Below are 23259 nucleotides of genomic sequence, written 5' to 3'. Positions count from 1 at the left end.
ATAGCAGTTTGCTCTCGCTTGGCGTATGTCAGCTCCCAGCTGCCGGAGGCTGGAAAACTGCTCCTGACCGCTGGGAGCAGACTTTTCATCTGTTTGTGAGTGGACGTACAAGAGGTTGTATGGGGGTGTGAGTAGGGGTGTGAGAGAGTTTGTTGAAGTCATCAGTGATGTCATTTGAGATGTGATGAGTTTTGTCATCAGAGGTGTCACTGACCATGTCATGAGTAATATGTGAAGTCATGAGCAGTGCATAGGGGGGTGTAAGTTATAGTGAGCTCAGGTAACATTAACTGCTGAATTACGCTGGTTTTGTACGAGTGAAATCTGAGCCTAACTATAATGTCCCTGTAACCTTTGGTTTTTTTCAGTGAATTATACACACACACACACGCACACACACACGCACACACACGCACGCACACACACACACCTATATATACACACACACACCCTGCACACCTATATATATACAGACACACACCTATCTATAAATATATATATTTCTTGTCCCCTGAATGCCTCCTTACACCTCCACTCAATTATCCTAGTTGCTCCCATCCTCTGCAGCTCCTTCTCTTTTCGCTCTCCTTTGCTCTCTGTCCACTCTCAAAACCTCAAAAGATATCCTTTGTCCTATGTCTTATCTTTTATTTAATCAGGCTGTCCTCGGCTCTCACTTATTTATTTATGCTTCTTGCCACCACCTATTGCTTGAATTTTGTCCCCATTACCTTACAGTGTCTCAGATAAATGTTTTGTCTTAACCCCTTCAGCGCTGCGCGGATTTCCGCGCAGTGCTGAAGGTTCTGAGCGCGGGCGGGGCCATGACGGAACGGTTCCGTCATAAGCACAGCCCAACCGACGTGCATGACGGAACCGTTCCATCATAAGCGTCGAAGGGGTTAAATCCATCAACATAGCAAACTCCCAGAAGCACACCCACATACTCTACACACACAATGCAGTTATTATTTTCTGTATTTTTGTATCAGACCTCCCTGTGGCTGCAGAAATCACAAATTCAGAGTTGCAGTTCCATGAGCTGTGCAGTTTCCTTTCTTGTGTTGTCTTGTGCACTAGGTTAATAATTACACCACAGAATAGTGGGTGAAAGAAGCATACGCTAGACATAAGATTAAGTCACCTTTGGGATTGATTTTGTTTCAGTGCAAAGATCATCACTCGTGAGAGCTCTTCCATAGGATTGTGTCCAGTCTGGCACGGGTACCTCGAAGAGGGACTGGATCCAGTTGAGATGGGGCTACAGAAGAGCCCAATTCATACACGGTCCACCTCACCTCCACAAGAGTGCGCTTTCATTTTCTCTAAAACACAAAGGAACAGAAACAAAATCTATTACGGTGACATCTTACTTTTCAGCAGAATCGTCAGCACTGTCTAATGAGCGGGCCTTGGCCAACAAGCCTACCCTGGAAGGCAACACGCAGCTGCTACAGTAGTTAAAGCTCCATATAGACCACTCGTGTCTTGGGGAGGAAGGGAACGATCCTCGTGGGATTTCAGTAAATAGCTACATTGTGATGCTTAACCATTTGTTGTCCGGATGATCATGCTTCTGGTTAAACAAAACAGAAGAACGTTAACAATCAGCATTTTACCCTAACAGTTGTGGAGGAAAACTAAATCTGGCCTAAACTTAGGATCCGACCTAAAGACTATCCTGTCTGGAAGGAATTTTAGACCGAGAGAATCGTTCACAAAAGAGCCCAGATTGACTAATATTTTTGCCGATATTATGGCTATCAAAAAGCCATTTTTGTCGATAACCACGAAATACCTGCCGAATCCCAGGGTTCAAATGGTTTCTCCTGTAAACCCTTAAGCACAACAGACAAATCCCAGCTAGCAGTTGGATATGGACTACTGGAATTTTTAACCTGAAGCTTTTCAAATGTTTGAAAACTAACAGAACGACCTTGGAAATATCCCCAGATGCCTCTCTAAAACCTCTAATTAACACCATGAGTTCTAGGTAAAAGGGGGTAATGCCAATAAAAAAATCCCTCAGAAAATCTAATCTGTGGAACTGGTTGCCTGACTTCGCTTCATTTATTTTGTCATAAAATCTAAAACTTTTACCAATGTCTTAAAAAAAGTTGCAAGCCTTGCCAGCTTTCTACAAGCCTCAATGTCAATTGCAACTTCTTTACAACAACCTATCCCTTGAAGGGCAAGGTATTCTTGAATATCACCTTCTTTAAGGATAGTATTTGTGACCCTTTATTTTGTAAGGATTGAATCTTGTTCTCTGGCAGGCGCGCCTGTTCTTTCCAAGTGTCTATGATGCCCCAATGAATATCTTCTTCTGCTTAAGTACAAAACTGGACTTCTGATGAGCCCAAGAGATACCAGGCAGGCACCAACTTTCATTACACTGGACTTCACCTTAAACAAAAAAAAGAAGAGCCCGAAATGAGAGTTATCAAGGAATGAAAATAAATGTAAATCCTTTTAATGTAGGGATGCCAGAACTGGTGGCAGTACCTTCCTAAGTACATTGTCATGCTGCCAGCCTGAAAGGGAGGACTCTGAACCAAAAGTGTTGCCCCTGTATTGGCAATCTGTCCTCTTTTATAGGCACATGGAAAGATGCATCTTGTAAACCCAAGGTCACAGGCAAGTCTCCTATTGACAGCATTGGAATTACCATCTGAAGTGTCAACATTCTGAAGGGTGTGTAACAGATACATTTGTTGTGCTATTTCAGGTCCAGAACGGGCCTTTAATTTCTGCCTTATTTTAGTAGCTAAAACTTTATCGAGTATACACTAGACTCTCTCTGCTAATGTGGTACTGGGATTTTTGCCCCCTTCTGTAACAGAGTTTTCACTGCCAAAACCACTGCTTGTCTCTTGGTTGGGAACTGGAGTGGACTGAAAATGATGACCTTGAGGGCGACTTGAAAACTCAATGGGATAGCCCTCTCTTATGAGGTCCAGAACTCGTTCATCTGTTTTAATACGTACCCATTTTGCATAGTAAGTTCTTTGTTAGCAGACCCCCAGCCGTCACCCCGACATAGTCTGGATTTACTGAATTGCTGATGATCTGACTGTGTTCATGATTTGGAGAACAGCATGCTTTCTCCCTTGAAAGGGATGATTCTTGTCCTGTAGTGTTTTGAACAGGATTTCTTTGAAGGAAAAAACGTTTGTTTGATATAGAGGTAATGAATGGATGCAGCTTTTTCCTTTCATCAATTGATTTCTTCACTATTTCATCAAATTGAGAATCAAATATCTGATCATCTTTTAAGGGAAGATTGTGAACGAATCATCTCTGTGATTGTTCACCTGCCTGAGCTTCAGCTGCAGTAGTCTCCTGCCAGCTGCTTATATGCCAGTCGAAGTTGCAGCTGCCCATAAAGAGACAAAAGGGACCCTTTGCTAACAATAGGAGAACGAGTGCAGGGCACCGTGGGTATTTTGCCATTTGGGACCTTCACTTTGCTACTTTGGCTAAATACTGTGCTTTAAGACATTTTTGAAAGCCCTGGGGCTCTCTCGTTCATTCGCTAGTTGGGACCCCATATACATTTTATGAGGAATTAATTTATATACATTTCTCTCATAGTCCTGGGTTCGCAACAGCAGATGACTGTGCGCAGTCTGGAGTTTTCCAGGTTTTGGGGACACACAATATCCTTTAAATGAATCCAGGGTAACAAAGGTACAGTGTTCGCATGGTGATACACGCTCTGAACAATTACGGTTTGTAGGAGTAAACTATATTCAAGATCGTAATGGATCAAACCTTGGAGACTATACGTTTTTTGAGACACTGCACACTGATGACCATCGGTGTTGCTCTCGGGCCACATACGTCCTGATATACTACCAAGAACCCCTGATGCAGTTCCCGTGGCACTAGGGAACGAAACGCGTTGGCTGTGTGCCGGTTTTAACTAAACTACACCAATAAAAAGTAGGTTTTTGGATAACGTTCGCTTCCTGATTAACCTCACTTAGAGTGCACCTTCCTTTCTTGTAAAACGTGAAAAGTCTTTTAACATCGCCTGCGTGGCATATGATGAGTGTTGGCCCCGACAGCAAAATGTGCTGCTGAAGATCCTATTTACATGGCACTTTTGGCCTCCCTGCCCACCATAACCAGAAGGGATTACTCCTCTTATTCCAAAAAGGATGTTGATGCCATACTAACCTAGGCGACTTGAGACTGTCCTCAACCTGCTCCAATCGATACTACCTTCCCATAAGAAACCTCGCAAATTATGCTTTTTCCAGTTCTGTTCACACCTTTAGCACCATATTTTTGATAACCTTATGAAAGGGCAGGGCTTTAGTTTGAAGTGCACAGTCCTGTGCAAATAAACTGTCCTCCTCTAGGGTTTTATTGGAATTTAGCACCTCTCTATATGTGCTGTAACCACGAACGACTGTCTCCAGGACTTTAAGTTGGATGAAAAAACTGGGGGGAGGGGGTGGTGTGTCATAAAGGGGCGTGGCCAATGTATTTAAGGGCGTGGCTTAAAACACATAAACTCAAAATCTGTGCTTAGCAAAGTGTGCACCCGACTGGTATTTTGCTGTTTCTGTCATTGCACATAGATATATGATACTTCAAGTAACATTATACCTACAACAAGCCAGGACTATTGGCTTTTTCAATGGTTGTTAGTTCATAAGATAAAAAAGCAGCAACTATGGCTTGTATATAATATTGAAAAAGCTTCCACTTAAAGCCCTGGTGACACCACGACAATGTTGCTGCTCCTGTGTTTCAAAAAGAGAAGGGAAATCCAGAGAGAAAATTACTTTTTAAAGGATTTCCCTTCCCCTACAAACTCACCAGGCATGACGTTATGCCATAACTTCTCCACTAGTGAGAAGTGAGCAGTGTGAGCACGCGCATATGATGTGCCTGCTGTCAGTACAGTCTGGGGAAAAAAGGACCGCCTGTGCCAGGGCACAATACAGCCCGGTAGAGACCTGTTGCGAGGCCCCCTTTAAACAAGCATTGGCATAGCCAATAGGTCTCGCCATTGGGACCTTATATGTATTTAGTTATGCAGCACAATATCCTTGGTGCAACAACATCAACTGTTGCATGGCTAAACACTTATAAGGTCCCAAAGGCGGTAGAGAGGTAGAGAGAGAGAGGTAGAGAGAGAGAGAGAGAGGTAGAGAGATAGCGAGAGGTAGAGAGAGGGGTAGAGAGAGAGGTAGAGAGGTAGAGGTAGAGAGGTAGAGATAGAGAGATAGGTAGAGAGAGAGGTCGAGAGGTAGAGAGAGAGAGGTAGAGAGAGAGAGGTAGAAACACGTTTATGTTCAAATCTGTCTCGCTCTGCGAAGAAAAGATACAAAAGACAGATTACGTTTTTTCAGCATGATACAGACAAAACAATGACTTGAGAGCTAATTGACATCCACCTATTGTGCAGCTGATTACACATAGTTCACAAAATACCACAATAAAATAATTAATACTTTCAAACTTATAAAATTGCTCGAAGATGTTGAGTTACAAGTAGGCCTCCAAGTTTTCTTACTGGTTTCTTTCAAAGAAATACAGACGGAAAACAATGTGCTTCTCAACTCCAGGGACCCCCGTGACGGCTAACAATAGTAATAATGCAGAAACTGGGTTATTTATCTTTCAATTTCCCCAGGGGCTGTGAATGTATTGAATGCCACCTACTAAGTCGTGAGATGAGATTTTAGGATTAAGCTGTGAAACCTTTAGGGGCAGAGTAATGAAAAAAATAGTTTAAAAAACTGAATAATACAAAAACAGGACTTCTTTGAGTGACTGCTAAGGTAATATCTATACAGATTGAAAGCACAGGGAGATAAAAAGGAGCCAGATTTACTTAAAATACTGTTCATGTGCTTAGTATTTGCATTACAATGCTTACGTTTACAGGAGTGTATTTATTTTATATACAGCTTCTAAAAGCCTACAGGCAACCAATTATAAATGCACATTTGTCATTATAAAATGTGGATATATGCTAGCTGCAACAGTTTTCAAACATCACAAAATACACATAAATACCAATTAGATGAGAAAAAAAATTAAAATGCCTCAAAACAGACAGAAATGTTAAACAAATACTGGTAAGGAATACATAGGAAGAGGACGTACATGAACGGACTCCGCGCAGTTGCCTTTGTTGAACTGCGTGTTATTTATTTTACGGAAGGGAATGGCTAATAAAAGGCATCAATTGAAAACAATTATGAAATCGCAGGCACTTCAAAACAGTAAAGGAATTGCCACACAACGTTGTAAGCCATGGCCGCTTGCGTTTTCGTTTAACTAAAATGCACAGAAATAAGAGTTAGTGGAAATTTTCACAAACGCGCAGCGAGGATAGTACTGGCGTGAGCATGCAGTGCACAGAGCAAAGGACTGTGTTTGAAGATGGCCTCGAGGCGCTGGCAGCAGGGAGGCAAACATTTTCCAAGTGATGAGCGTGAATACATGGCAGAATCATAAGTGTGTTCTATAATTTATTCCGCACTTCTCTCGGCGCTAAACACATTAGATTTCCTTTGAAGGTGGGCTCTAAATAATAATAAGCGTTAACAAAGTAAATTGTCTTTATTAACAATGCGCATGTGCACGGTCGGCAGCAACGACGCTAGTTTCGCTCATATGAACTGACATGACCGCATCTGTGAAAATTCCTCTCACGGAGCAAGTACTGCAGAGGCAGCTGAATTTACTGCTTCTTCGCACACAGGGCTTGGAGCACAGTCATCAGTGGGTGAAGATACACGGAAGCGCATGCACAAAAGGATTGGTGGCTTGCAAAGGGAGAGATCATGAGAGCAGTAGTAAAGAGCAGTCCTATTAAAACTGTATAACTGTACAGTGCACGTCTCAATAGTATGATGTTCTCCCATGCATTGTGGAACAGAGATCTACAGATCCATAAACATGGGAGAACGTCAAACTATTGAGACGTGCACTGTACAGTTATACAGTTTTAACACAACTGCTCTTTGCTTCTGCTCTCATAATCTCTCCATTTGCAAGCCACCAATCCATTTGTGCGTGCACGTGCATTCCGTCGCTCTGCTTATTTTTAGAAGCACATACTCGTGCTTGTGGCTCGCCGCTGCGCACTCCCGCAAGCTGTATGCTGCCACAAGCGCAAGTATGTGCTTCTAAAAAGAGCTGACCGCCGGCTAAAGGTCTCCAATGCAGTGCATGCGCACTGCGTAGGCGAGTCCTAAAAACTGCCAGTGCTTAGCACCGGTGAGACCCAGCCCACTTAAAGCCCCGACTGTCTCCCTTGAATGTATTTTCCTTTTGGCCCATTATCGAGCTCATTGTCTGCATCCACGTGCTGCTCTAATCAGGCGGTTGCACAGTGCTGTGTTCACCGCCTCCTTAATCAGACATTCCAGCTCTGACGTAGATAAAGAAACCACCTCTCCCATCTCTAATTCTGTTGCTGGGACTGGAAGTTCCTGATGATTTCTCTTCTGTGAACTCTTTCCGTGCTCTGAATCGATTCCTTCATAAACCGAGGAAGTGTTACCACCAAGCATTGGTTGTCAAATGAGCTGCTATCTTGACTTACTAAATATGGGGAAATTATTTAAGAAAAAAAACATTGTGAGTGCTATTTAAAACTATAATTACACCCCGCTGGCTATTTGCCTTAATCACTACACTCGCTCTGTTTGAGCAGCGAGCGGAGACCAGGACGTGGACATGGACGTCGCTCTCAACTGGGCACAGAGTCCCTCCTGCTGTGTTACCCGCCCTAGACGTGAGCAAGGAGCGCGACAGGCACTTTATCTCCAGGTATGCTCCCTGCCATGATCATCAGCAAAAATATAAAACTAACGTCTTAAAAAACATTGTCCTTCACGTTGGGCTTGTTGGACAGAAACCAGCGGGAAACGTCAGCGGGAGGAAAGGGTCTAATGGGAAGCCCGAAACAGTAGTAGGACTAACTCTTACTTACATCGAACTGACATGTAAAATGGCTGACTGGGGGGCAGGGTCGCCTCAATAAAACATGATGACTGGGACGAGGAGGGCTGATAAGGAGGTAATGGGGTGATGCATTGTACAGCTGAGCTTTCCCTTTTCTCTCCAGGGCAAACTAGCAGAACGTCCCCGCTCCTCACTTCATTTGTTTCACTGACACAGGCACGAAAGCAAATGAAGGTTTGATTTAGACAGAATGTATGGGGTCTTTATTTGTTAGGCAAGCATAGAAAGAAAGGGAGGGATTAAAAGCAAGGAGGGGGAGGGAGAGAAGCAAGGAAGAAATGAGTGGAAAGACAAGAGAGCAGAGAGACAGGCAAGTACACAAAAATGGTTGGAGAGAAGGATGAAAGTGATCTGGGAATAAAGATGGGATGAGGAAAGGAAGTCACAGACGGAGAAAGAACGGAAGGAGGTGATGAACGAAAGAGAACTGGAGAGTGAGAAGAAAGACAAGCGTACAAGTATGAAGGAAGGTATCGAGGAAGGAATGGGGAGGAAGAAACCAGGAGAAACGGAAAGTGCAATGGAAGCAAGGGTAGATGAAAGTGTGGGTAGGGCGAGGAGTCGGAGGAAGGGAGTTGGGAACAGGTGCGCAACTCCAATTGGTTTGAATGGGCTTTACTCCACCCCCTGCCGTCGCGTATCTCAGCCCAGGCTGCTGCAGCTTGAGCTGCTTGGGGCTTGGCTGGGCAGTGTCTGGAGTCTTATCTCCACACGCCCACGTTTTTCACAGGTCTTTAAAGACCATTTGTATATTTACATACCTTTGTAAACTGGTTACCAAGGCTTAGTTTTTAGGTTGAGCCTAGCGGCAGTGCGCATGCGCTGCTCACTCTGCGAGACATGCTGTAATAGAGTATGCAGTGGAAGCCCTGCCCACTCTCCGCCCATATTTTTAATTGGCTGGTGTCATTGTCCTTCATAAAAGCTGAATTCCAAATCATTATGAGGCTTATCTAGTGGGTGAGCACTATTTTGTTTATTGACACTGATGCGGATGGCCTACTCCCTGCACTTCCCTCTCGCATCAACGTTTTTTTTTTTTAAAGTAGGAATCTACCCGATCCTGGCATTTGCATGTCTTTCATTTTTGCTCATCAGACGTCAATGGCGCCTGCTCCATGCACTTCCCTCTCCCATCCCTATATTTTTTTTTTGTTTAATCATTTTTTTATTAAATGTTCAGAAAAAGAAAAACATATATTAGTCAAATAAATACAATATAAATGAAATATAACAATTAATATAAAGAGAAAAAATGAGCAAGCTATTCAAAAGAGGAAAAGATATAAAGGAGGTAAAAAAAGATAGAAAAAAGAAGAGGGAAGAAAGATATAGAGGAGTGGAGGAAAGGAAAGATAGAGAGAAAAAGGAGGAATAAAGAGGAATACAGAGAGTAGGAGAAAAAAGAAAATTAGGATGCAGGTGCATGAGTAGAAAGATAAGAAGTAAAAGGTAGCCAAATAAGGTCAGTTTTAATTTTCTGAGAAAGAGTAAGAGAAGAAACAGTAGCAAATTCGTCACAAATATAGTTCCACCTAGTTAATATACATAATTTAGAGTTATCTTTCCGACAGGATAAAATCACTTTAAAAGCTATAGCAAGAAATAAATCAAACAACAAAGTAATATGATTAGGAACATCAAAATCAGGTGAGGAGGAACCTAGAAAAACATTTTGTATTGTTAATGGAATATTACATTGAAATATTGTCATACATTTAGACCAAACAGATTGCCAGAACTTTAATACATTCGAACAATCATACAGTTGATGAATTAAAGTCCCATTAGATTCAGAACAAGACCAACAGAGGGAAGAGGAAGTAGGGAAAAACTTGGATATATGAAGAGGGGTAATAACAGCTCTACTATAAATAAAGTAAAGAGATTGGGTAATACGTGCGGCAATAGAAGTTTTAAATAACTTGAGCCATATTTTATCCCAAGAGGAAATAGGGAGTGACAGAGATAAGTCAGTTTCCCAAAGTAATTCAACAAGGGATTTAGGTTGTTCAGTAATAGGTGATAACAACATCTTATAAATAAAGGCAGTCTTAGGCCTATGCTCCTTAGAAAAACTATATAACGTGAGGGTGAAGTGAGTAAGGGAGAAGATAAGGGGAAATTATTGGAGGATAAATAAGACTGCAAAGCTTTTGATATTAAAAGATACTCATTAAAAAATTAATCAGGTAAATTATATTGTAATTGTAATTCATGGAAGGGAATAACAGAGTTGTGTTGGATTAATTGATAAATAAAAATAATTCCCTTCTCCTTCCAGTGTTTGTAATAAAATGATTTACGTTTATATGTGATAAATTTGTTGTACCAAATAGATGAAGACCAAAAACATTGATATCAATCTAGACCAACAGAAAAGATTTTATTTAATAATTGTCTGGAGTATTTTAGAATAGGATTATCTGATATGAAGGTGCAATTAGACATATATATTATATCTCGAAAAGAAAAATCTTTTAATAGGGGACGCTCAAAAAGAATCCAGCGAGGGATAGGGATATCAGCAAAATCATAAGTTAAGGCAAAGAATTGACGAATTAAAAATGCAGAATGATAAGATTTAAAGTCTGGAAAACGTACACCCCCTTCTGTTTTGCGTCGTTTGAGTTTCATAAGAGCAATGCGGGGGTGTTTGTTATTCCATAAAAACTTTGTACAAATGGAATTAATCTGCGAAAAAAATGAAGCAGCAATTCGAAAAGGTAACATGGACAAGGTATAAAGGACATGGGGCACTATCATAATTTTAATAGGATCAAATCTACCCTACCATGACAAATAAAGGGGAGACCAAGTAAGAAGAAGTGATTGTATCTTGGTAAATAGGACATTAAACGTATAACTAATGGTGGAAGCTAAGGTAGAGGAAAACCAAATACCAAGAAATTTAATTTTGGTGGGACACCAACTAAAATTAGTATTATTAAACATATATTGATAACAAAGAGAATTTAAGGGTAAGACTTCTGTCTTAGAAAAGTTCAACTTATAACCAGAAGTACTAGAATATAGCCGAACTTCTTCCAAAAAGGGAGGGAGGGAAGTAATAAGGTCAGACATATAAACCAGAATGTCATCAGCATATGCTGACAATTTGGTTTCAATAGAATGATGAGAAAAGCCAGAAATACTTGAATTAATTCTAATACGCTCAAGGAATGGTTCAAGGCACAAAACAAATAACAAGGGTGAGAGGGGACAACCTTGGCGAGTGCCTCTATATAATGAAAAAGTTTTTAAAAAATGGTTATTAACAAAAATACTAGCACGAGGAAAAGAATACAACAGTTTAATATAAGAAATAAAATTAGGACCAAAACCAAACCATTTGAGTGTACTGAACATATATTGCCAGTTTATGCGATCGAAAGCCTTTTCGGCATCTAAGGACAATGCTGCAAGTGGGAGCTTAAATTTTCTCCCGAAGGAGATAACATTTGCAAACATGCGAGCATTGTCCGAAGCCAGTCTGCCCTTAACAAAACCAACTTGATCTGTCTTAACTAAAAGTGAGATGGTACTCTCAAGGCGAGTGGCAAGGATTTTAGCAAATACCTTACAGTCATAATTGATTAATGAAATGGGGCGATAGTTTTTACAGAGAGATTGATCCTTATCAGATTTGGGAATAAGGACAATCAAAGCCTCCATGAAGGAGCCAGAAGCTTTGGAGTCAGCAATAAATGAGTTAAAAAGGGCAAGAAGTTTTGGAGCAAAGATAGAGGCAAAAGTGGAAAAAATATTCAACGGCAAGACCGTCAGGACCTGGTGCTTTCAATTTTTTTAAGAATTTAATGGCTTCCGTTATCTCCTGAAGAGAGATCTCTCTTTCAAGTAATTCAAATTTATCAGGAAGCAGAGGTGGACTAGGGAGGCCCGAGACAAAAGGTGTGTAAATTTTGAACAGAAGGGTTCGTATCATCAGAATATAATGATTGATAATATACATAAAATGCAGTAGCAATATCTTCATCAGGGGATGCCTAATTGTTGGTAGATTCGTTTAAAATAGGACCTATACTTTTACGTTCAGCTTTAATTTTTAAGAAATTGGCCAACATCTTGCCAGCTTTATTTTGGCCTCTGTGATATTTAGATTTCATTTTAAGAAGAACATTGCATGCATCAATTGTGGCGAGCTTGTTAAGAGCAGACTTGGCTTTAATCAATTCATGAAGAACAGAGGAGGAGCTAGAAGTAAAGTAATTATGTTCTAGCAATTTAAGTTGTTGAAGTAAAGTAGCATACTTGGCTTTAGCGTTTTTCTTCTTTTTTGCTGAATATGAAATGACAAAGGCATGGAAGGCGGCCTTAAAGGCGTCCCAATTGTTAGTAATGGAGGTGTCCAAAGGGTTGTTGATAGTAAAAAACTCATTAATAAATGTTGTAGCTTCAGTAACAAAAGCATTGTCTGACAACAAAAAATTATTACATTTCCAACTACCAAATTTTGGAGAACTCATGGATAAATCCAAAACAGAAAGAACGGGGGCATGGTCAGAAATAAAAATAGATCCAATCTCAGAGGATTGAATAGATGGGAGTAGGGGTTTGCTAACCAAAATATAGTCAATCCTAGAACGAGTATGGTAAAAATTAGAAAAAGAAGTAAACTCAATGGTATCAGGGTTATAGGTCTTCCAAACATCGTATAATGGACGAGAAGTAATGGCAGACTGAAATGATTTATGAGTTTTATCAGGATTAAATTTACATTTGGATTGTCTATCAGAATATGGGTCTAACCATTGATTAAAGTCCCCAGCAACAATAATATTTGGACCATCAATAGAGGATAGTAAGATCTTAATACTATTCCAGAAGTCTGGGTCTGGTTTAACAGGGCCGTAAATATTCAGCAAAACAACTTCTTTATTCTGTATAACAACTTTAGCCATTACCCAGCATCCATCACTATCTCATTGCGTAGATACATTTTGTACATGGATCGTTTTATGAAATAATATGGCTACACCACCTTTCCGATTAGAGGCAGGAGAAAAAACAACTTGACCCACCCATTGCCTCTTCAATTTAAGAGATTCTACATCATTACAATGCGTTTATTGAATAAATGAAACATGAGAATTCAATTTAGACAAATGAGAGAGTACCTTTTGTCTTTTGACGGGGTGTCCAAGACCACGAACATTCCTTGTGACAACATTACACATAATGGAGGGAAGGGAGGGTACGACATGAATGGAGATGATACACTTCAGGTGAACAACTGGAGCAGAAGAAATACCACTTATTAGTTGAGTACAAAAAGCAAAATGTACAACAATAAGTAACATTAATAAGCACAGGCATCAAGCAACATATTAAAAAAGGATACGCACTGAAAAAGATATAATGGAATACATTAATATAGACAAAAGATTGATAATGACAATGCACCTTAAAAAAGAGGTAAGAAAACAAAAGGATGCTAGACGAAGAAAGAAAGAGTGGAGAGCGAAAAACAGAAAAATAAGGAAAGTAAGCAGATCAAGGAAAATAATCCAGATCTGAAGGAGAACAAGCAACAAGACGAAAGGGGCATGGTGACGACAAAAGCAAAGACAGAGCAACGTGTAAATAAAAGGTGATCAGCCTCAGAAATAAGTAAATTAGCAACAATAATAAGAAATAAAAACAGAGAGACACAAAAATAAAATAGTTTAAGGGAAGAGCAAACAAGAGAAAGAAGGTAACGGTATAACTATAGGAGAAACAGCAACAATGAACTAGTAAAACTAAGCAAAAATTAGAACATTAGTTTTCCATATTTCGAGAAGAGATGTTACTGAGAAAGAGTTTCAATTTAGCAGGATCATCAAAAGAACGTGACCTTCCTTCATGAGTAACTTTGCAGAGACATGGATGAAGAATACCATATTGAATGTTCAAATGTCTCATCTGGGAACAGAGAGCCAGAAATTCCTTACGGTGTGCATTTGTAGCATTTGAAACATCTTGTGAGATGAAGATATTATGACCTGACAAAGTGAGACGTTGTTTGGATTTAACTGCCTTAAAGACATGCATCAATTCAGTAAACTCTAGGAAAAGCATGATGATGCCACGTGGTTTGTTAGAGTTAGGTTGAAGATGACCCAAACGATGCGCCCGTTGTAAGTTAAGTGTTGATGAGGATTGAAGATCTAAGTGTTCCGGCAAGAGTTTTTTCAGAAAGGATAACATGTCAGGACTTCAATATTTTCTGGCAAGCCATAAAGGCGGAGATTGTTCCTTCGGTTGCGATTTTCCAAGTCTTCGGTATGTAGCTTAAGTTTATGAATTTCTTGTTCCAACAAGGGAATTTTAGTAGAGATATTTTGGAGGTCACCAACACGCTGTTCGAGTTCCACAACCTTACCCTCCATGGTTATCCAGTGGTCTTCAATTTGTTTCAACTTTGCGTTAGTGGTGACCATAAAGGGGTTGAAGACCGCGTACCTGCTCCAAAATAGAGTCGAGAACAAGATTTTGTGAGGTATGAATGGGAGAAGGTGGATCATTTTTCTGTCTTTTTGGTTTAGCGCCAGAAGATGATGATCTAGATGATGTGTGAAGGTCATTCGCATTCTTGAGTTGAGAAAAAGATCGATGGGTAGTAATTAAGAACGGGCGAGTGTGACCCATGCACCGCAGGAGAGGAAGGCAGGAATAGTGACCATCCAAAAATAATAAGCACTGTAGTAAAAATACTTTTAGAGAACAGAAAAAAGAAGAAAAAAAATGGATGGTACGTATTTAACGCATGGCAGCGACAGCAAGGAGTTCTTCAACATGCACATTCCAATATAATTGTCTCAACTTGGGAGAAACAAGCTGCTTTGAAAGGCTGCATCCGAAGCAAGCAACAACATGAAGGAATCTTCACTGTGTTTTTTTCTTTTTTTTCTTCCTCTTTCCCCTCTATGTACCTCCTCAATAACATTCAGAAAAAGGAGGAAGGGGAACAGCCAATAAAAGAGGGAAAGAAAAATCTTCTCTGACACGCCCATTTTATCCTCTCTTAGTGCCAGATATAAAGAGACACAAAAGTAATAGGAGCAGCATTTAGTTATATGTGAAGTAGCTAGTTGTGCTTCACATAACAGCAGCAAAATACCCAAATCGGCAATTCTGACTGAAGAAAATTAAACGCGGGCGCCGCAATACAAAATGGCGAACGCCCACGTTTCTGTGAAAAAAAAACGGCACCGCAGCGGCTTCCAAGCTTCGTGCTGCACTTACAGACAAAAACAAGCTGCAACAAGACGCACAGGAGTGTCAGAAGCTCGGGGCCATCATCCTCACCGAGAAACTTCACAGGCTGAGACAAATATTATGCAGAAGGCTCCTCGATGCGGCGGAGCTCACACGCCGTCCGCCATCTCGCTGCGGCGTCCAAGCCACGCCCCCCCATCCCTATATTTTTGTACAGCCGGAATTTACCTGATCCTGTAACTATATTTTTAGGTCTCGCCTGGCGTTAGCAGGGGGCATGCGCTGCTCTCGCCATGCGAGACCTTCTTGGAATCAATACGGATTCCGAAGCCTGTCTCAGCTCCGCCTCCAAATTAGATTGGTATGCGTCGTTTCTCGTCACTTATTATTCCAATCCGACTTTGTTGATTGTCCCGGACGGTTTGTAGCCCCTCCTGGTTGCCACCCTGTCCTTGTTAGGCCATGCCCAGCGGGATTGGCTCTCTTACTGGCGGCGTGACACAGTAGGCTTAATATTGACTTGCTGCACTTTTTTTATAAACCATTGCATGCGTTTGTCATGTTATGTTATGTTAAAATAATTTTATAATGCGCACAGCTACCCAAAAAGGGTTTCCCAGCGCAGACCTGAAGGAACTAAGACAGTGAGAGATTATTAATTAAACAGCCAGGTTTTTAATAGTTTCTGTGTGGAATGGCATTGTATGCTTGTACGCTACTTTGTTTTTTATTATTACTCTACTTTGTTGCTGCCCCAAACCGGCACTCCGACCACAGAGGAAAACACCAGCGAGTCCGGCTCCCTCTTCCTTCCTGACTATCTCTTTCTCTCGAACTGTGAGGCTCCCCTCCCATGTCCCAAACAGCATCAAGCAGCAATCGCGCCGGTGGCTTTTTTATTTATTTATTTTTTCAGCACGTGTTGTTAAGTGGTGCATGCTCGTATTCCTAGACTCCTGCTGCCTGCTTCACTGTAGGTGCTGATGTTTTCCGATGCGTGCAGCAATAGCATTTCTCCTAAAAAATCCAGTGCGTCTGCTAACACGTTTAGACTGTTGTTGCAGTGCCTGCAAGGATTTTCAGCCCTCTGCAACACCGTGGCTTCCCTCCCATGTACCAAACAGCATCAAGCAGCAATTGCGCCGGTGGCTTATTTATTTATTTATTTATTTAGTAGAGCGCCGTAATGCCTTTCTGCACAGATCACCCCTACCCCCTCCCAAACGTCAACCAGAGCGATGCCGTGGCTGGTTTCACTTTCTTTGTGGTCTATTTCCAAGCTGCTTCCTCCCCCTCCCAATCAGTCATGGGGCTCCATCAGAGCAGCGGAGCCAGGGGGACGGAGAAGGTGAGTTATACTGCCGCCTTAGAGCACGGGACACTGGTCTTTGTCTGCTCCTAGCAGCTGACCCAGTTGTGGGCTTTACAGTTTAGTACCCTCCTCCAAGCTGCCCTCTGATTGCCCACTCGAACTCGCGATTGGCGTACTTGTTGACACCGTGTTGTTACTGGTGCCGCTGTGCAGGATCACATAGGAAGCAACTGGGGGCCAGGAGCAGCAGCAGGCGACAGAGTAACACGGGCTCGTCTGACCGTCGCACACCTCGCAGAGCAGCACTAGAGCCACATTGAGTTATGCAGGCAGAGGACCTCCATCTCTGCACTCATACAACCCTGATTTTTTAGATTGCATCTTTCCGACTTTTTTCAGGTGAACCAGCAGCACGGGTTAAAAGCATTTCATTTAACTTTCCAAGGGGGATGCACTCTTCGCAACTCAGCGCTTTTGGAGCAGCCCCCAATTATTTTTCTTTGAGGCACGCTCGCCGTGAACCAGCGCTGTGCTGAAGATAAAATGCCACCCCTCGCTGTGCTTTTGAGCCACGCTGCAGGTACAGAGTTCATTGGGGGCGAAAAGGCTTATGGTGACTAGTGGGCTGAGGCTCTGCTTTCGAACCCCTCCCCCCTTAGAAAGTGTTGGGTACTCTTCGCAACTCAGCGCTTTTGGAGCAGCCCCCAATTATTGTTCTTTGAGGGACTCATTGAGTTAAAGCCATTTGCTTTGCTATACAATCCTATTAGCAAAGCAAATGGCTTTAACCTAATCAAAGGCGAGACCTATTGCATTTTCAATGCTTGTTTATTATATTTTAATGTAATTGATATCATCCCCATGTGTTTTGAGGAGGCAACGCGGAGACTTAAACCCGGATCCCCAGGCACAAAGTCCTCAGCTCTGCTTGTTAGGCCATTTAGCTAACATGTTCTGCTTTCCCTCCTAGTCAGCGGGCTCCAGCAGAGCAATGGAGCCAAGGCCGAGGGAGAAGGCAGGGTATGCTTCTGCCTCCCTTAGAGCAGGGCGGCACTGGTCTTTGCCTGCTTTTCGCAGCTGCCCAGCCGTGGACTGGCTCTGGTCTCTGGGGAGAACGGCAGGTCTGAGCTCTTTACATGAGCTCTGTTTATCAGCGTGGCGCCTGTTTTACGAGAGCCATGCTGGTTTTGCTTTCACTGGCCTGTATTTTCAACTAGCTCCTCCACTGTCTCTGCTCTCCCCCTAGCCCTCCCTTACAATCACTGACGGGTACCCAGCTTGCGCCTACCTCAGAGCAGAGTCGGGGAAATGCAGATGGAGGGCTGAACAGTAGTTGATCAAGAGTCGGAAATGTAGCAAAACTTCTTTAGAGCGCATCCAGTTATAGTATTTTTATTTTTGATCATTGTATGTTGCCTTGCTTGATAAATCCTTCTGTGCCGCTCCCCCAGCTCCACGATGTAGTGATGAGCTGTGGTACGGGGAGCAGCGCCTTATACTCCCCCCACAGTTTTCTTTCCTGCCACAAATGGGCGGTTGCTGCCACTGCGGGAGGTTCGAACATCACCTGCCCCCCCCCCCCCATTAGTAAGGCGGGGCCGGCATCGGACCTGCCGATGATATGGCGGTCCTGCCGGCCCCGACGACACCGGAGGCGGGCTTGTCGCGTCCCTTGTGACGCCACGGGCTCGCCCTCCAATACGCCCCCAGTGAGACATGGTCCGGAAGTGGAAGTTCCACTTCCGGGTCATGGAAGTCGCCAGGGCCCGCCCCTCTCGAGGGGCGAGCACTCGCCACTAATAAAAGGCTGGGGAGCAGAGGAATCTTCCTCTGTTGCCTTCCGTGCTCCCCAGCCTTATTGTGTGACCTCCTTAGGAGGGCTTTTGATAATATTTGCCCACCCACCATCCCCTAGAGCGAAAGGTTGTGTTATGTACATATAATTGTCTTATTGTTTTCCAGATTGTAAGGTGTGAATATCTTGTGTTTTCCCCTTTTTTAGGTAAAAAATTGTCGTATTTTAGTGCATTTCCGTGGTCAGGCGGTAAGGTCATGATTGGTGAGCAGTAAATTTAAGGTCCTTAGGGGGGGCGGCACCATTCCTTGAATGGGGTTGCCCAAGGGAGTCCACTCCTAGAACTCTCCAGGAGCAGTTACAGCCGTCGTGGCTGTATGGGCGCGGGGGAGGGGGGAGTTACGCTTTTCCTAGGCTGTTGGCCATCCCGCACGTGCACAATGGCACCAGTAAAGGGCGCAGAACTGCAAGGGCCCCCGATGGAGAGAGTATACAGGGCGTACGGGGGTAACTGGGGGGGGAAGTACCCTCACGGTGAACGGGCCCTCTGCGCATGCGCACTCAGGCTGGAGGGCGGGGTTTAAGGGATAAGGATCTGACACCAGTTATTGACCTTGCCGTAGGCTCAAACATGGATACGCAGAAAATGATTGCCATTATGATTATGATGATGTATGCTTAGATTCGGATAGGAAATAACTTGTATTAGAGCGATGTTAAGGTTAGCCATCTGATATCTGTACATATCAATGTAATCGAATGTCAATAATATGATTGTCTGGGTAAAGACGAAAATTAATATTTAATGTTTGATGAATTTTGTTAATAAAAATACGGCCGGGGGTTATCTACGACCCCCTTTTCCAACTAAACCACCCGTGTCCTTGATATTTTGTGGGGTGGAACAATGGAGGAGGGGGTATAGGTAGTACCAGGCCAAATGGCCAGGTGACTAAGCGCCTTTCTGGAACGAGTTTTGCCGTGGCAGAAGCACCCCTTCTGCTTCGGGGCGCTGACCGTCGGCTAGAACCGGATCCTTCCAGCGCTCTGGCGTCCGATATGGCGCCGGCCCTCGAGGCCCCCTTCGGGGGTGGCCTCTGCAAGAACATTAGTTGATCAAGACTCGGCAATGTAGCAAAACATCTTTAGAGCGCATCCAGTTATAGTGTTTTTATTTTTGATCATTGTATGCTGCCTTGCTTGATAATTCGATTTTTTTTCACCATGCAACACTTTTTCATGTGGGAAGAGGTTGGCAGAATAAAGTTTGTTTTATCGAGATAGGTGCAAATACCTGCAAAATAATAATATTCTATCGCAAGGCAGACACTAAAATGAACAAACCAGCAATGAAATCGAAATACTCAGGGTCAAAAGCAGAGCACGTGAAAAAGTGAATGTGAAAACGGTTCAAGAAAAAAGAATGCATTTAAATGTTTGTATTTATTCCAGCGTGTAACCGTCTCAGCATTATTTTTCCTCACCACAAACCGCAACGACTCCCACGTCCCCTCAGAAGTAGTTCAAAATTAGATTTATCTGAATTCTTCTAGGTTGTTTTTACACTGCTCTCTTGTAGACGTGATCACATGTTAGGAAATTTACAAGCCGCCAAGGTCATTTGTTTGTATTGACATACTTGTTTTCGATCCCCTGTGACACACACTCAGTATTTGCGATTGGTAAACCTTTGAGTGTTAATTTAGCATTTTTTTCTTTCAATCTGCCGTTGATAGATTGCGTGTGCCGTTAATAAGTTTCCCACTTCGCTAGTATTTTTGTAAATATGCTCCTTCCCCCTTCAGCACTTGTGCGCATGTTGTAGTAGATAATAGTGAAATCCGACTATTGTTTGCCTGCGGATAGCCTGTAAACAGTTTGATACCACATGTTTAGTGCATTTTCTCACTCGTTGAGGGACGGTCGTTGCACACAAGTATCTCATGGTAACAGCTCCTTAGGTAAGCGCCTTCGGGTAATCAGCTAGATAAGCAGCGCTTGTTGATTTTACTTTTTGTCACTTGTTAGTTAGCGTATATCTTTTTATCAGTCAGCCCCAAAAGCAGTGAAAAGTGATGGAGTCTGAATTATTGTTGCCATTTGTGACAGTTATTTTATTTTAACTTTGCTATTTATAGAGTTCAAATTAATCCCTGTCACCACTGCAATTGCACCACAAAAACAAAGAGGTACAGAACACGCACTGAATAGCCTCTAGGCACTGCTGCTGTTTCTGTTGTTCTGACCTACTGCACTAACTTCACCCACTGGATTTTTAGGTCTCGCCTAGCAAATGCAGCGCATGCGCTGCTTCGCCTTGGCGAGACTATTGTTGTCGGTTTTGTGCGCGAAGGGAGACAAAACATGTGCGCGCCCGGACAGCTGATGTGCACGCTCACGGCATCTGCATCAGCTTGTACCCGGACAGCACATGGGCATGTCTTTCAGCTTGTTATTTTGCCGTCTGCTGATTCAAGCTGGGATTACATTTGTCATGATTTGAGGCAGACAGGACACTGCCTGATGATGAACAAATCAAAACAGCTGGCAAGTTCTGAAAGCTTTCTTCCAAGTCGGCTCCGATTTACTTCAACAACTAAATCCTGACCAAGCCCTAATAAAAGCGGCTGGTGCGGCGTTGCCATCAGCCAGGCAGGGGGCCAGGGCTAGACGCAGAATGCAATCAACTGAACCGAAAGCTACTTTGTGTCTAGCAGAGCATTTCAAATGCTAGTGTGTGCTAACTTCCCACGCCGCCCATTTCTTTACCATCACTGGAAGGAACGCACATATCGGACAATTTTCGAGAGCATTGGGAAACCACAAATAAACAGCCACAGGCATGCGCACGAGGGACTGTTGACACTGTTAGAACATTATATGAACTATAAAATGAAGAAAACTCAAACAAGGTTACCTTCTCCACCTTTCCGCCATTGATGTCAACCGGTAGGAACTTCCTGCCAATATTTCTTCGATCTGTCTGAAATTAAAATAATACACAATTATTGTCTATGCGATTTCTAATTAAGAACTTAAGTGTATGAATAAAAAAATAACCTATTTACTGTGTTACAAGTATATCCAGGTTAAATTAAACAATGCCCATGGCCTATGGAATTAAGTGTCGGGGGAGGAAAAAATTATGCGGCACAAAAAGCCAACTTATGCAGCGTAATGAGGTACATTTTGTGACAGTATTATTTTGTCATTTTTAGGTGGAGCCTGGGCAGCACATGCGCTGCTCTGTGAGGCATTCTGTATTGGATTATGCACTTGAGATCACACCCACTCTCCGCCCATATTTGTCATTGGCTTGTGCAATTGTGCTTCGTAAATGCTGGCTTCTGATTCGTAAATAGGTTTGTTAGTCCCTTCTTAGCACCGCCTTGTCTTAATTTGTAACCTGCCATGAAGACACCCCCTTTTACATATGCTGTTGCTCGGTAGGCTTTAATTAAGCCTCTTAGCACTATTTTGTTTAATGGTTTTCGCATGCCTGCTATAGAAGGCAGGGCACGCTTTCTCGCAAAAGCTTTTTTTACATAGCACGGCACGCCACGCTGTTAGTGGCAGACGTGCCTTTGCTTTGCTTGCTGCGCCAAACGCGGCTGCAGGTTTTTTTAAACTTTTTTTTTTTAAATTCCCCATGCCGCAGATACACTTTAATGTCAGCTGCGCCCCTTTCCTTAAAGGATCAGAGTCTAAGGAAAGGGGCATAGCCGCCTTAAAATAAAAGTGCGGCATGGGTCGCATATACAAAAAAAGCATTTGTCAACATGACAAACACATTATTTTTTTTTAAAAGCACCCCATACCATGCTTTCACTTTAATGGCGAACACGCCACTTTCTTTAGACACCTCTTGTCTAAAGAAAGGGGGGTGGACGATATTAAAGTTAAAATGCCGCATGGGATTTTTTACAAACTACCATTTGTAATGCAATAGGTATTACATTTACGAAACTCTTGTAAATGCGAGACTTATTGCATTGCAAATGCTTGTTTAAGTGTGAGCTGCAAGTTAAACCACATACAGATATGTGGTCTAACTTGCAGCTCACACTTAAACAAGCATTTGCAATGCAATAGGTCTCGCATTTACAAGAGTTTCGTAAATGTAACACCTATTGTATTACAAATGGTAGTTTGTAAAAAATCCCATGCGGCACTTTAACTTTAATATCGTCCATCCCCCTTTCTACAGAGAAGACGCTCAACCAACTGACATATCTCGTCTTCACAGTTATTACATTTTTTCCAGCCAGTCCTTTCCTCAGAGCCAACCAAACACCACCAACTCAGCCTGCCAGAAAGTCTGTAGAATCATAATACACTATGGCCAAATTGGAAGTGGAGGAGAGGCTGGTAAAATATTGCTTCTCCAAAGGCAGCTGAAATTCTAGTGCAAGCTCCGCCTTTTATCTGTTGACACGTGGAGCTGGCTGAGCAATTGCTCCCTGCATACAGTGGAACTTCCACCACGCTTACGTGTTAGCCGCAGCAGGTTCTTTAACCTCCTCAGTGTTATGTACGAGAGGAGGGAGATGCATCTGGCTATTACATCACCAGGCCTGGAACCAACAAATAAAGATTTATTCCATTCTTCCTCATTTTACAAAACTAAATGCGTGACCATTGCCAAGTCACTGTTTCTGGTGAACCCATTTCAGGTACCTGCTTAGTTAAACAACATTTACAACACATTGTTTACAACGCATGCCATTACAACGCAAGTCGTTACAACGATGCGTTGTTACATTGCATGCCATTACAACGCAAGTCTTTTCAACAACTTGCTGTAGGGGGCAGAAGCTGTTGGATAGGTTGGATTTTCAATCCAACACCTTCCCTAGTGTTGCACACACTGGAGTTGGAATAGAAAATTATACTATTCCAAGCTCCAGCGCTCCCCCCCTCTCCCTTAGCAAGTCGT

General features: G+C 42.6%; 1 protein-coding gene and 1 long non-coding RNA gene across 2 annotated transcripts in view; one reads left to right on the top strand and one right to left on the bottom strand.

Moving 5' to 3' along the window:
• The window catches only part of PFKFB3 (6-phosphofructo-2-kinase/fructose-2,6-biphosphatase 3), a 269808-nt gene that overhangs the window by 12880 nt on the left and 233669 nt on the right, over positions 1 to 23259 (top strand). The gene's annotated exons all lie outside the window — the stretch shown is intronic.
• The window catches only part of LOC146855661 (uncharacterized), a 114108-nt gene that overhangs the window by 4495 nt on the left and 86354 nt on the right, over positions 1 to 23259 (bottom strand). Inside the window, exons 2-4 of the long non-coding RNA XR_014981364.1 lie at positions 21241 to 21306; positions 13134 to 13249; positions 1145 to 1325 (exon numbers count right to left, since the gene is read on the bottom strand). This is a non-coding gene — a long non-coding RNA (uncharacterized LOC146855661). The remainder of the gene's footprint in view (positions 1 to 1144; positions 1326 to 13133; positions 13250 to 21240; positions 21307 to 23259) is intronic.

This window comes from Triturus cristatus, chromosome 4_1 (genome assembly GCF_964204655.1).
Source record: "Triturus cristatus chromosome 4_1, aTriCri1.1, whole genome shotgun sequence".
Taxonomy (NCBI): Eukaryota; Metazoa; Chordata; class Amphibia; order Caudata; family Salamandridae; genus Triturus; species Triturus cristatus.
The sequence above is the reverse complement of the archived record's forward strand: the minus strand, read 5'-3'. Positions and strand labels throughout refer to the sequence as shown.